Here is a 14,977-nt window from a genome sequence, read left to right on the forward strand (position 1 = left end):
CCACATTCGGGGCATATATATTGATTATTGTTATGTCCTCTTGTTGGATAGATCCTTTAAGTATGATATAGTGTCCCTCTTCATCTCTCACTACAGTCTTTAGGATAAATTTTAGTTTATCTGATATAAGGATGGGTACCCCTGCTTTCTTTTGAGGACCATTTGAATGGTAAATTGTTCTCCAACCTTTTATTTTCAGGCTGTAGGTGTCCTTTTTTCTCTGTAGGTGTCTTCTATTCTGAATGAGAGCCTTGCTGGATAAAGTATTCTTGGCTGCATGTTTTTCTCATTAAGACCCTGAATATATCCTTTCTGGCCTGCCAGGTCTCTGTGGAGAGGTCTGCTGTTAATCTGATATTCATCCCCATATAAGTTAGGGATTTCTTGTCTCTTGCTGCTTTAAGGATCTTCTCTTTATCTTTGGAATTTGCAAGTTTCACTATTAAATGTGAGGTGTTGAGAGGTTTTTATTGATTTTAGCAGGGGTGGGTGGGGTGGGTGGGATCTATTTCCTGGATCTTAATGCCTGTTTCCATTCCCAGATTAGGAAAGTTTTCAGCTATGATTTGTTCAAATATGTATTCTGGACCTCTGTCCCTTTCCGCGCCCTCGGGAACTCCAATTTAAAGTAGATTTTTCTTCCTCAGGCTGTCACTTATTTCCCTTAATCTATCCTCATGATCTTTTGTCTCTTTTTTCCTCAGTTTCCCTCTTTGCCATCAACTTGTCTTCTATGTCACTCACTCATTCTTCCACCTTGTTAACCCTCGTTGTTAGGACCTCTAGTTTGGATTGCTTCTCATTTAATAGATTTTTAATTTCTGCCTGATTGGATCTAAATTCTGCAGTCATGAAGTCTCTTGAGTCCTTTATGCTTTTTTTGTAGAGCCACCAGTAGCTGTATAATAGTGCTTCTGAATTGGCTTTCTGACATTGAATTGTAATCCAGATTTTGTAACTCTGTGGGAGAGAGGACTATTTCTGATTCTTTCTTTTGATGTGAGGTTTTCCTTCTAGTCATTTTGTTCAGTGCAGAGTGGCCAAAAACAAGTTGTTTTGGGAAAAGGAGAAAAAGAGAGAAGAGAAAGAAGAAAAGAAAAAGAAAAAAAAAAAAGAAAGAAAAAAGAAAAAAAAAGAGAAGAAAGAAAAATGCGGGGGTGGGGGAAGCAAACATATATCAAAAACCAAAAAACAAGGGGGAGTATCCTCTGATTCTGTATACTGTAAATCCCTTGAGTTCCCCTGGAACTTTCCAGTGCTGCTTGGTCAATAATTTGTTTTTCCCCTGTCTGTCTAGCTGGTCTTCTGGGGGAGGGGCCTGTTGTGCTGATTTTCAGGTGTTAGTACTTGGGGGAGCTGCTCTGCCCCTGCCTGGTGCAGGGCTCAGTGGGGGTTGTTTACCCCGTGAAGCCCCAGGAGGAACCACCGCAGTGGCAGGGCCAGCTCTGGAGCCCTGGAGTCAGCTCCCGCAGTAGCTCCGGAGCTCTCAGTCTGCAGGACCTGGAGGCTCCGGGCGGGGCCGCTGATCTGCTCAGCTCGGGGCAGGAGCGTCCTCGCTGTCCTGGGCCCTCCCGGCCTCTGCCTGTCCCGGGGGAGGCCGGATCCTGGGCTGTGTCCCGGCGCCCTGTGCTCTGGGGCCTGCGGTGTTGGATTCCCGCTCCCGCCCCGCAGCCCCCTCCGCGGAGCCTCTTCCTCTGCCCGAGCCCCCCGAGCTGTTCCCGCCCCGCAGCCCCCTCCGCGGAGCCGCCCCCGAGCCCCCCGAGCTGCTCCGGGTCCCGCCGTGCGCGCTGCAGCCCTTAGGGAGCTCGGCGCACTCTCCCGGGGCGCAGGTGTCTGTTAGTGTCCCCGGAGCCCGAGGGCATCCCCGCCCTCCTGGGGTCCTGCTCTAACTCCCTGCGAGCCCCTTTCCGCCCGGGAAGGTCGGTGCAGCTCCTGCTCCTCCGGGACGGGGCTCTCCTGTCCTGGGGACACTTGCCCCGGCCTCAGCCCGGCTCCTCGCGGGGGCCCCTCCTCATTGGAGGCCTTTTGCTTCTTTATTTCTTTTTCCCCGTCTTCCTACCTTGATAGAAGCGCGAACTCTTCTCACTGTATCATTCCAGCTGGTCTCTCTTTAAATCTCAGGCCGAATTCGTAGATATTCAGGACGATTTGAAGGTTATCTAGGTAATTTGGTGGGGACAGGTGACTTGGGGACCCTACTCTTCCGCCATCCTGTCCCCTCTCTCTTCAGTTCTATTTAGATGGAAAGTTCTGTATATATCTGTGAAATCTATTTGGTCCAGTGTATCATTTAAGGCCCTTTTTTCTTTGGTGATGTGCTGCTTAGAAGATCTGTCATTGGCTGAGAGCGTTATTTTGAAGTCTCCTATTATTAGTTTATTATCATCTAAGTATGTCTTTACTTTGGTTATTAATTGATCGATATCTTTGGCGGCTCCCACATTAGGAGCATAAATATTCATTTTTGTTAGGTCTTCTTGTTGGATAGACCCTTTAAGCCCCTCTTCATCTCTTACCTCAGTCTTTGGTATAAACTCTAATTTATCTTATATGAGGATTGCTACCCTGGCTTTCTTTTGAGGACTATTTGAATGGTAAATGATTCTCCACTCCTTCATTTTCAGGCTGGAGGTGTCCTTAGGTCTAAAATAAGTCTCGTAGACAGCATATAGATGGGTTTTGATTTTTTTATTCAGCCTGATATTCTGTGTCTTTTGTTGGGATCATTTAGCCTATTGGCAGTCAGAGTTACTATGGAAAGATATGAATTTAGTGTCATTGTATTATCTATTCAATCCCTGTTTTTGTGGATTGTTTCTTTGGGATCCCTCTTTGTTTTAATTGTACCCCTTAATATTTCTTGCAGAGCTGGTTTGGTGGTGACATATTCTTTCAGTTTCTGCCTATCTTGAAAGTTCTTTATCTCTCCTTCTATTCTGAATGAGATAAAGTATTCTTGGCTGCATGTTTTTCTCATTAAGACCCTGAATATATCCTTTCTGGCCTGCCAGGTCTCTGTGGAGAGGTCTGCTTTTAATCTGATATTTCTTCCCATTTAAGTTAAGAATCTCTTGTCTCACACTGCTTTAAGAATTTTCCCTTTATCTTTGAAATTTGCAAGTTTCACTATTAAATATTGAGGTGTTTAATTTTTTTTATTGATTTTTGGGGGGCCGTCTCTACTTCTTGGATCTGAATGCCTGTTGCCTTCCCCAGATTAGAGAAGTTCTCAGCTATGATTTGTTCAAATTTACTTTATGTTCCTCTCTCTCTCAGCCTCTTCTGGAATCCCAATTAGACATATAGTCATCCTTCTCAAGCTATCATTTATTTCTCTAAGCATTTCCTCCTGGGCTCTTAGTTGTTTTTCTCTTTTTTACTCAGCTTCTTTCCTTACCATCAACTTGTCTTCTACATCACTTGCTCTCCTTCCACCTCATTAACCCCAGCAGTTAGAGCATCCAGTTTGGACTGCATCTCATTTAATCTGTTTTTAATTTTGGCCTGATTAGATCCCAATTCTGTAGTAACAAAGTCTCTAGAGTCCTTTATGCTTTTTTCCAGAGCCACCAGTAGCTTTATAATTGTACTTCTGAATTGTATTTCTGACATCGTATTGAAATCCAAATTCTGTAATTCTTTGTTTCTGGTTCTTTCTTTTGTAGTGAATTCTTTCTAGCCATTTTGTCCAATGTAGAGTGGCTGTATGAGCAGGTTGAGTCAAAAATATCAACCATGACCTAAGTAAAATACCCCCTGGGTGATTCCAAAGAGGTCAGAGACCAGAAAACGAAAGAAAAAGAAGAACAGAACAAGATAAAACAAATGAACCACTAAAGGGGAAAATAAAATTTAAAACAAAGTAGTAAAAATAAACAGCCCCAAACCAAAAACAAAGAGTAGAAAAAATAAAAAGAAAGAAAAAGTAAGGAAAGAGAAAAAATGGGGGGATCATGGTGGTGAGGAAGTGGTAGTGGAGAGAGAATGTAGTCTACCTGAGGGGTCCTAGAGGGTGATCCCCTTGTTTCTGAGTGTGTTTTTTTTTTTCTGTATGTTGGAAGGTGCTCAATCCCAAATATATGTAACAATATACAATATTAATATGTATATTAATACCTATATAAAGCTCCAACCTTGACCATAAAAACATATCTTTTAAAGATAAAAGAAGGGGGCAGAATGGGAAGGAAGAGCAAATATAATTTCACAGAATGAACCAACACAGTATTCCACTTGGTTCTGGGTATATGTTGGTCGTGTGTTAGAAGGTACTAACTTCCACTATTGTAAAACAAAACAAGGCAGAAAAAACAGACAAAAACAAAAACCTGTATCTCATATATCTACCAATATTAAATTGAATACATTGAAGGGAATCCAGATGTGAAAAATATGTCTAAGACATTTAGTTGTAGAAATATGGAAGTCAAAAAGGAAAAAACTGAAAAATTAAGAGTTGGTAAAATATAGTTAAGGTAGGAAAAGAGAAAACATATTGGAAATTTTTAGTCTGATATAAAAATGAGTTGTAATGGGAAAAGAAAAAACGAAAAAAAAAAGAACCTTTTATTTCTATATACTATTTTCCCTCAGTCCTGGAGCTTCACAGTGCTACTTGGTCAATAAAATTGCTCTTCCTTGTTCTTCCAGCAGTTCTTCTGGGGAAGTCAGTCTACTGTACTGATTATCAGGTGTCTGTGCCTGTTTGGAGATGCCCCACCCCCTGCTGGGTGCTGGGCTCAGCATGAGCTATTTATCCTATGGCACCTTTGTTCCCTAGAGGTCTCACCTCTCCCAGGCACAAGGTGAAACAAAGAAGAAAATAAAAATGGTGATGGCTAGATTTCCAGCTCTGAATTTGAGGTCCCCGTGAGTAACTAACCACAGTCTCCCGGTCTGCACTGGCCTAGATGCTCCCAGTGGCAGGTGTGGATGCACTGATCTGCACAGCGTGTGGGGTGCTCAGCAGCAGGAGACTTCTCACTTTCTTGTGCCCTCCCCACTTCTGCCTGTTTGAGGGGACATGGAGGATCGCTGGCTTTGTCTGCTTGGGCACCCTGGGATCCAGGTCCCTATGCTGCTGGACCCACACTCTCAGGGACCTCCTGTCCTGAAGGGAATGGGGTACAGCTACCTTCTTCTGCTAGGCTTTTGGGTAAAGGGAGCTCGGAGCTGGCCTGCCTATAGGACTGTGTTCTCCCAAATGCCCCAGAGGGCTGTGGTGCTCCATCCCTTTACTGATATGGCTCCACAGTTTGGGGTGAGCTTTTCCTCATGCACCCCTCCTCTTATAGTGACTCCAGGAATCTTGAGGCTTCACTGCCCCTCCTGGGATTTTGCCCAATTTCCCTACTAAGCAGGGTAAAACTAGTGCAGATTTTTAAAGTTCCTGCTTCTCCAGGGCTGGGCTTTCCTGCCCTGGGGTCTCTTGCTGCTCGGTTTTAGTCCTGCTAGTCATGGTTCCCCTCCCTCACTTTATTCTTTTTTCTTTTTTTGTCTTCTTACTTTGTTAGAAGTGAAAACTTTTCTCTCTGTAGCATTCCAGTTGTTCTCTCTTTAAATCTCAGATTGAATTCATAGGTGTTCAGGATGTTTTGAGTTATCTAGGTAAGTTTGTGGGGCCGGGTGAGTTGAGGACCCCTTCTCTTCCACCATTTTGCCCCTCCCTCAATGATGGTGTCTCTATTAAACTTCATTTACAGAAGTAGATATCAGGCTTGATATGACCCATTGGTTTTAGTTTTTATTTCTTTTTCTTTTTTAAAAAATTTATTTATTTATTTATTCATGAGAGAGAGAGAAGGAGGCAGAGACAGAGGGAGAGGCAGGCTCCCGGTGGAGCAGGGAGCCCAATGTGGTTCTCAATCCCAGGACACTGGGATCATGACCTGAGCCAAAGGCAGATGCTTAACCCACTGAGCCACCCAGGTGCCCTGGCTTTAGTTTTTCAACCTCTGTTCTTACTTAACTATCCATAGAAGACACCAAGATAATCTTTCTGAAAATGTTGCCTGTAAGAATCCTAGAAGCCATAGCAAAAAGGGAACTGGGATTGCTGTCTCAGAGAAAATTTCCTTTCTTTTGGGAGCTTACAGTCTTATAGGAGAAAATCCTATAGGGGCTCCCATGGGAACAACCTGTAGGAAGAGGCATGGGGGTTTGGGCACAATCTAGAGTTAAGACGTGGTAGAAACTTGAATTATTTGTTAGCCTTTCAGGTTCTTTTTGATAGGGTCTCCTGCCTGATGGTTGTAATGAATCCTGCTGGATCACAGAGCGGAAATCCCAAAGTTTCTTCTATCCTCCCCATTGTTCATTAATGTCTGTACAACCTCTAAGCATGCATACTCCTCCTCCACTGAGAGAGCATTTTTTCATGTCTTTGGTCTAGACCAACATAATTGCTTTTTTTTTTTAAACTTATGTCTTCATTGTGAAGTAATGCTATGCTTTTTATTGATTCTTTGCACCTAAAGAATAACATTATTTGTCCCATGATCTGAAAAGGGGATAGAAATGCAGAGGTGGATATATTTCATAATTTCCTAAAATCTGAGTACTAGAAATCTCACTTTAACAACAAAGGTGACTTCAATACAATTTTCAGAAACATGAAGCTTTCTGTTGAGTTGTTTTGAAGTCTTATTGGTTGATTTTAATGGCACAGGTGGTAGAAGTTGTAAGTAGGAAAGCAAAAATAGAGTCTGAGGCTACAGGTGCAAACAGATTTATATGGAGATGCCTGCTCTAAATGTAGTTGCTCAGTAGCTGGGCTTTTCCACTCTGTTATATGAAGTACTCTGAAAAGCTGGCATTTCTACAGGCATCTTTGTTAGTGGTGAGCTGGGAGGGCCCATCTGCTCAGAGGTTAATCTTACCAATTAACAGAGAGGACACTGGCCTCAGAAAGCATCTCAGCGGACTGGCAGACTTTCCCTATATTTCATTAGGGTGACTTTGAAAAGGTTGCAGGCAAATGGCACCTTTTGTTTTAAAAATCAGAACTATGGCTTTTTAATCATTTTTAAAATTAGAGTTTGAGAAGACTGCAGTGATGAGGATATGGACAAGTCAGCATTATTCAGAAACTTGTCCATGAGAAGTCTGGAGTAAAGGAGAAGCTGTATTTTTAAGTGCGTCCTTGTTCTTCACTCCTTCATGCCTAGCTTCTTCTTTTTTTTTACACTTATTTTGAAGCCCTGCTCCCTCCTCCTCCCAGTGAAAGCCCACGCCATATCCCTGAGTCTGTTGTGGAAGAACAGACTGGAAGACATCTGCCTCTTGCCTTATTTTTTTTTAATTCCTCAAATGATAGAGCCAAGTCTCCACACCAGAGCTCCCGTTCCCTGAACAAACCAAATGGCGGCTGTTGGCGGCGTATTGACAGCTTGTTAATGGAGGAATCCTTGACAGTGTGACAACCTGTGTGGGCTGCCTTGGGAAGCCAAATCCGCCCCCACACAAACCCCAGTAATTAACAGGTGGGGAGAAATAGCAACTAACTGCTGCTGAGGAGGGGAAAAATACTCAGCCAAATGAATTATGTATATTAAAAAAATAACTCCAATCTTGTCATCTCTTTCCTAGTTCTTTTTAGTGGTTCCGCTGGAAAGTGCATTGTCTTTGGGGTCAGATGAACCTGGATTTGAATCTAAGTTTGGCCACCTACAGCTATGTGACTTTGTGAAAACCCCCTCACTGAATCTCTATTTGTGAACAGTAATTTGGTCAGATACTATTTCAGGAGGCACAATCATAGATGTCATATACTGGTACTCAATTGTTAGAATCTCTTTTTATGATGATGGATTTGCCAAATTGTTCTTGTGGTTCTGTCAGGTTTTGTATTGTGAGACTACGTGTTTTCAATGCATTAAGTTTGAAATTGCTATGTCTTTTTGATGAATTGGGACTTTTATCATTAGAAAGTGACCCCCTTTACCTCTAGTCATGCTTTTTGGTCTTAAAATTATTTTGTGTGATGTTATTTTGTGTGCTGGTAGCTCAGTATATATATATATGGCTATATTCCATTTGTTTTACAATATTTCTGTGCTGTCATGTTTCTTGGGACCAAGAGTGAAAGATAAAAGGTGAAGAGAAAGGGCAGGCTTGGTATAGCTGTTGTGTGGTTAACACATCCATACTGGCTGGACTGACCTCCTAGATGTCCTTCCTTTTCTAGGTCCTTGAAGCCCCCAATACATACATTCTCTGAGAGAAAGTATGTTGGAGCTGCATGTGGAGGACCACACACACCAGGCCTGAACGTCTCCCTCTCAGCTCTGACCTATATTAGAAAGGCTGTACAGGAAATTTCTCAAAACTTTTATCTGTCGTTGTGGTATGTTTCTAAGGGCTAACCTTAATTTAGGAAACATCCAAGATTGTTTAAAATAATGGTTTCCAAGCTTTCTCAGGTATTGGATGCCTCTGTCAATGTGATAAAAGCCACAGACTTTCTCCTCAGGGCAAAAAACCACAAACACAAAGCCTTCAAACCATTTCGCCCAGGCTTATGTACCTCATAAAGTTCCAGAGGCTCCGGGTAAAGGAACCTTTATTTAAATACTTATGTCATAAAAATCACAGGACGAAAGGCAGGATGCAAAATTTAGATGAACACAGATATACTTGTCAGAATGGGAGACTGTGCGAGACTGTGCAGCCTTGGCAAAGTGTGCTGCCTGCTCTGGGCTGACGTCACGTCAGGTTCACCTGGGAGCCCAGGCCCTGAGCTTGCACTGCCTGGGACAAGTGTTTACACCACGTTTGAGGAAGTCCGAGTGGAGGATTAGAGGAGCAGGCTTAGAACCAGTGACCCCTATGGCTGCAGCTAAGGCACTCAGGAAACACCTTTCAAGGGAAGTGTCTACAACCCGGGGCCTATCCCAGGCTCCCAATGAAGAGACTCCTAATTGGACTTAAGCTGAGGAGAAAACATCACAAAACATTGGAGAAATGTTACCATAAGAGGTATTCAGTAGGTGTAACAAATGGAAAAATTGATGCCTAAGAAAGCAGAAGTAATAAAGTCAGCTGGAAAAGCACTTTAAGTGTGTTTAAAATATTCAACGTTAAAAAATGATAGAATCCATAAACTGGAAATAATGGAAGAATATAGACAAACCTGAAATAAAGAAATAGCTAGTTTTGGGAATGAAAAGTATTACCATAGGTGGAAGAAACCTTTAAGGATAGTTTAAATAGAAGATAAGACGTGACTGAAGAGTGAATACATAAAATGGAATAATTGCTGGGGGAAATAAAGCAGACTACAACAAAGAGGGATATGGAGTTGGGAATATGGAGTTGGGAACTATGAAAGAGAAGTTGAAAATTAGAGGATAGCACATGAAATTTGACCCTGGACATAGCATAATGAAACCACAGTGCTTAGGAGGAATGAGAAAATCTGAAAGTTACCAGGCAGAAAACACAAGTGACTTAATGAACTCACTGTCTGACAAAAGCCAGGCTCTCACTATCAGTGATACGTTCAGCAAATAAAAAAGAAAGAAAAAGATCTCCAAGGCACTGAGACAAAATTGCATCTATATGTATCTTACTAATGTCAATGATGAAAAAAAAAAAAAGCAACACCACAAAAACACAAAAACCAAACTAAAAAACATAAAACCACACCTAGAGAAAATGTGCACAAGTTCGAGTTTATTCTGGTTGGTAAAATTAAAAATGACTGCTATTTTTATTTATTTATTTTTAAAGATTTTATCTATTTATTCATAAGAGACACACAGAGAGGGAGGCAGAGACATAGGCAGAGGGAGAAGCAGGCTCCTCGCAGGGACCCTGGGAGCCAGGACCCTGGGATCACAACCTGAGCCAAAGGTAGACACTCAACCACTGAGCCATGCAGGTGCCTCATGACTTATTTTTATCTTAATATTTCTGTGGTGTTCACATTTCCCACAATAAAAATGATTTACTTATGTAATAAAAATTAATGTTAAAAAACAATAATTGGTGTTGAAAAGAGAAGAGTATGTCTGTGTCTGTTCAAATTAAGCCCATTCTTTAAGAATTAGTGCCAATGACACATCATCCACAGGCCTTCCTGTTATTCCTTCGCCTCTACAAGACAGACTCTTTCATTAGCAGAGGCAGCAGAGTGCCTAGGGCCATGATAATTTTTAAATTTTAAAACCTTTTAAAATCAGAACAAAAAGCTGAAAATGATAATAATTAACATATAATTTACAGCCTGACTTATATTACATATTTATCTTTATACCAATGCAGTGGTAAAATATAATTTAAATATATATATATATATATATATATATATATATATATATATATATTTTTTTTTTTTTTAATGAAGAAGAAGCCCATAATGGCAAAAGTGCCCAGGGCCCATCAAAGTCACAAAGTAGCCCTGCACTTCTGACTTCCTGTCTTAATTTTGGTTTCCCCGGAGTCACAGTTTGAGATAAGCCTCCATGGGCAGTTTTTTTGGGAAATGATCTCAGCAAGCAGATGTGAGGGAGTAGACTGAGAGAAGGACAGGGAGGGCAGAAAAGTCAACAGAAGCATGTGTTCTCAAGGTCATTGTTGTGAGCACCGGGGCTTAGTTTCTCTAGACCTCCATTCCTAAAGACAAACAGAATACCTCTCAGTATTCCCCACCTGAAGGATAGGTGGCCGGGGTGTTTATCTACTGACTACAGTCCTTCATTTTTTTGAGCGCTGTCCTTGAGGCTATTCACTACGTTCCATGGGGCTTGTATAAATGCTGGGTGGCTCCTGGCACTGGAGCAGAAAACAGCAAGTGCTTGGTCAAGGTGAGACACTTAGCAGGAGAGCAAGATTATAGGCTATCTCTGCCTGACTTATCTCACTTAGCATCATATGCTCTAGGCCCATCCATGTTGTCACAAATGGCAGGATCTCATTCTTTTTTTTTTTTTTTGGCTCAGTACATAACATTGTACATCAACTATACTTCCATTGGACAAAAGAAAAAGATAGCATGGCTAAACACAGCTGCAGCTGAAACTCATGGGAGCCAAGGTGAGGGGATTCAAAATACAAAAGTGTCTGCTACAGTTCCCCTGGAATCAATATGACACCAACCCCTTATTCCTGTGTTATTTCATTTGTACGCTTGTTAGAACTCACTTTATATTCAAAGATATTTCATGCATTCCACAGTTCCTTTTGTACTTGAGACATAAATTCCCTGAAGTCATAAGGAATGCTCATGGCATAGAACCTTGCACTTAGTAGGTACTTGATATTTATTATTGACTTACGTTAACTAAGGCAGTCCTAGATCATGATTTGGTAGAACCAAATTCCAGCCCCTGCTCTATGACTAATATGCTGTGTGAAGTTGGGCAACCCCTCAGTCCCGTTGGGTCTCATGGCTCCGTCTATGAAATGAGGTGCATGTATAGGATCTTCTCCAAGGACCCTTCTGGATCTGTTTGATTATTCCTATCCATGCAACCCCTCTGAGCATTAAGGAGCTCCAACTATACTCTAAGCCTAGTGCTACTTGCTGGAATTATGGAGAGAAACACAATACGATCTTACTGTACAGGAATAAAGTGGTTTTTCAAGAGAGACAAATGAAGAATGATAGCACATTATAGTGTGACAGAAGTAAGCATAGAGAGCCGAGGGTACAGAGTGGGGATTTGTAATAAAACCCGGGATATGTCAGGAGGAACTCTTGCAGAGATGACAATGAAGGTGATTCTTTCAAGATGAATGGTGAGTAATGGAAGGATGTGGGGAGGACAAGGGAGGACTCTCCATACAGCTCTGGTCCAGGGAAGGGAGGCATCTTTCTTAAGACTGAGGATTGCTTGCCTAAGACAGAAAAGAGATATTCCTAAGGCTCTCTGACTCTTGGGCCTGTGCTTTTCCCATATCTCATTTTGCCTTTCCCAGGGCAATTGTTCCATACCGTCACATAAAAGTTTTAATGTGTGTGCTGCCCCTAAGATTAGGAAAGGAGAACTAGTTATATGGACAAACTACAGCTTCTAAGGTGGGAGACAAGACATATTTTTCTATGTTTGGTAGGAAAGGAGAATCACTTTCACTTTATTTTATATTTATTATTAAGCAGCACTGTGGAAATGGATTTTTTTTTTAAAAAAAAACGCAGTAATAGACTAATGGAGAGAAGAGGATATATGAGCTACTAGACAGGTCTTTAGTCAGTTTATATATGTTCAATCAGTCCAATGTTTTGCTCTTTGATAGTAATGAGTACATTTCTTTCCAGAAGTCAAAGTCTCTGTTATTTTCTCCCTATTTATGGTGATCAGGTATTTGTGTTACTCCAGGTAAAATACCTTGGAAATGGCTTGAAGAAGCAGCCCTTCATGCTAAGTGCACCGTGGGAAAGATGCATTATAGAAACTCCAGTCCTCTGGATATAACTGCTGACATTTTCCCCTTCCTGCTCGGCATGAGTATGAGATCACCCCATAATTTTACCTCATGGAGTCATTTGCTGTTTTAGGAAGAAATGCTCTTTGCTGATAAACATTCTCCTACACATAAGTGTCATGGTGAAAAGGTTTCTCTTTTTGGAGAAATGGCCAAAAGCCCCCAATTTCAATAAGTTGCTTCATTACAGAAGAGGAATAAGTGATAAAACTTGCTGAAGTATGGGCTGGAGCTCACAGTCTTCTCAACATTTCCCTGAAAGAAGAAGCAGGAGAATGCTGGAGGGACATGTGATTACTTGCAGAGAAGCTTGTTTCTTAGAAGAGTTAGGTTCAGAATCTGAAATGTGGTGTTGATTGCAGGTATGAACACGGATTCATTGGTGCTAATTCCAATTCTAAATGTGTAGTAATTGCTCAAGGCTGAATCTGGCTGTCACTAGTTTTCAATTGTATTGTGGAGTTTTTTAGTCTTAGTACAAGCTGACTCCATAACCTTATAACAGAGGAGAATAGTAGAATGAATCAAAGGATTTATCTGTTGAGACTCCACAAAGTGTACCGGTTATTTCATTAGTTCTTCTACTAATGACTGGACAAAGTATTTCACATATGTTATCAATTCAATTAACACACATTAATGAAAAACATGGAATGAGTCCTTTACTGGGAGGATTAAAAAATCATATCATGCCATCTTCACTGCAATATCAAGAAGTTAGGCATTTCATTATCCAATGTTTGTAGATGAGCAATGAAGCTCAGAGAGTTTAAATCAATCACCTAAGGTTACACAACTTGCAAATGGCAAAGCTGGAATCTGAACCTGGGTTTGTCTGCTCATGCTTAAGACCTCAAAGATCACACTGTAGTCCCCCAGTAAAGGCTTGTAAAACTGAACTTTGATGGAAACAATGATGGCAGTCTCATTGAGACTGGGACCAGGGCATGAGGGAATTACCAGCCTCAGTATTTCACTCTTTTTCTTTACATTGATTCATTTATCAAACACTTCCTAAGTCTATATCCCTGTCATTACATTACGTTACGAAATTCAGAGTCCCTGGACTGCCTAGTAGGGAAAACAGAAAGGCAGAAAAATAATTACAATGCAGTAGCCTATATACCAATTCAAGTATAGCTCTGGTGCTGAAGGGCTGAGTAACAATCAATTGAAAACTTAGTATCTTAAAACGACAATTTTACTGTAACCTCCAATGGTTCCTGTAGGTTGTTGGACACAGCTTGAGTTCTCTTGTGTTTTTGATGATAGTTGAGATTGTGGTCATCTGGTCATTTGAGGGGTTCTTTATATTCGTGCCAGGTTTCTGGGATGGGTGGGTTAGTTGATGATGATCTGACAGGGGTCTCTTTCTTCAACATGAATTCTCCACATGGCTAGCTTGGGATTCCTCATAGCACAAAATCCATGACAGAGGGATTTCTTCTTGATCACTGGCATCCTTGAAGTGAACCTTCCAAGAGACAAAGTTGGAAGCTGCAAAACTTTTTTGGACTAAGCCTCAGATATCAGTGTCACTTTGGCTGCATTTTATTGGTTATAAGCAAGTCTTCAGTCCGGCTCTGATTCAAGAGGTGGGGATATGCTGGAGCATGGATACTGAGAAGCATAATTCATTGTGGGGAGACATCTTTGGAGACTAGCTATTTCATGTATCAAGTGCTTTGAGAACCCCATAGAGACCTAGGCCAAGTTTACTCCAGGGCAGAGGATGCTCAGCCTGAGAAGACACGTGATAAAGATGAAATAGTTCTTATACTCCAAGAGGGCAGAGCCTGGGAAGCCCAAGTAATGTGGTTGAACAGTAGTGTATGAGTGGGAAGAAGTATATGGAGACTGGCACGTGAGTATGGAGGTTAACAACAGTCAGTTTCTTCCTGGCCATTCAGGGATTGTGGGCTTGAATAAACAGGAGAGGAACCATTAAAGGACTTAAAGAACCAAAGGGTACCAAGATGAGATTTGCATTTAGAAAGACCATGCAGGTTGCAGTGTAGAATACAGATTCGAGAAGGCAATATAGAGTCAGGGAAACTCTTGACTTGGCATAAGGAAGAGATTCTAGTTGCTGGAATCCACCTTCTTTAGAAGAAGGCAGCACTTGGGGACGCCTGGGTGGCTCAGCAGTTGAGCATCTGCCTTTGGCTCAGGGCGTGATCCCAGAGTTCTGGGATCAAGTCCCATATCAGGCTTCTTGCATGGAGCCTGCTTCTCTCTCTCCCTGTGTCTCTGCTTCTCTCTCTGTGTCTCTGATGAATAAATAAATAAAATCTTAAAAAAAAAGAAAGCAGCACTTGTGAGTTTTATGTTATAAACTGATTCACTGAAAAGGATTTAGGGGATGAAGGAGATAGAGAACAAGGGACTGGGTGGGGGGCTTCTGCATTGGCTAATTCTATGGAAGGCAGTGATATTTAATGTAGGGGGGAATACAGAAGCAGGTGTGCTGATGCATCTAGTCTTGAACTTGTTGATTCAAGTTGAAATATGTGCAGGAAGATCAGATGAAGATGCTATATATATATTTATA

The 14,977-nt window shown here is 41.5% G+C and overlaps 1 long non-coding RNA gene across 3 annotated transcripts in view; it reads left to right on the forward strand.

The window, feature by feature from the left end:
- The window catches only part of LOC112668795 (uncharacterized), an 85,480-nt gene extending 70,760 nt beyond the window's left edge, over positions 1–14,720 (forward strand). For all 3 annotated transcript variants that reach the window (XR_004808641.2, XR_007405164.1, XR_004808642.2), the window contains exons 6-7: positions 10,941–11,034; positions 12,321–14,720. This is a non-coding gene — a long non-coding RNA (uncharacterized LOC112668795). The remainder of the gene's footprint in view (positions 1–10,940; positions 11,035–12,320) is intronic.
- The last annotated feature ends 257 nt before the right edge of the window (positions 14,721–14,977 follow it).

Source organism: Canis lupus, chromosome 23 (assembly GCF_003254725.2).
Source record: "Canis lupus dingo isolate Sandy chromosome 23, ASM325472v2, whole genome shotgun sequence".
In the NCBI taxonomy this organism is placed as follows: domain Eukaryota; kingdom Metazoa; phylum Chordata; class Mammalia; order Carnivora; family Canidae; genus Canis; species Canis lupus.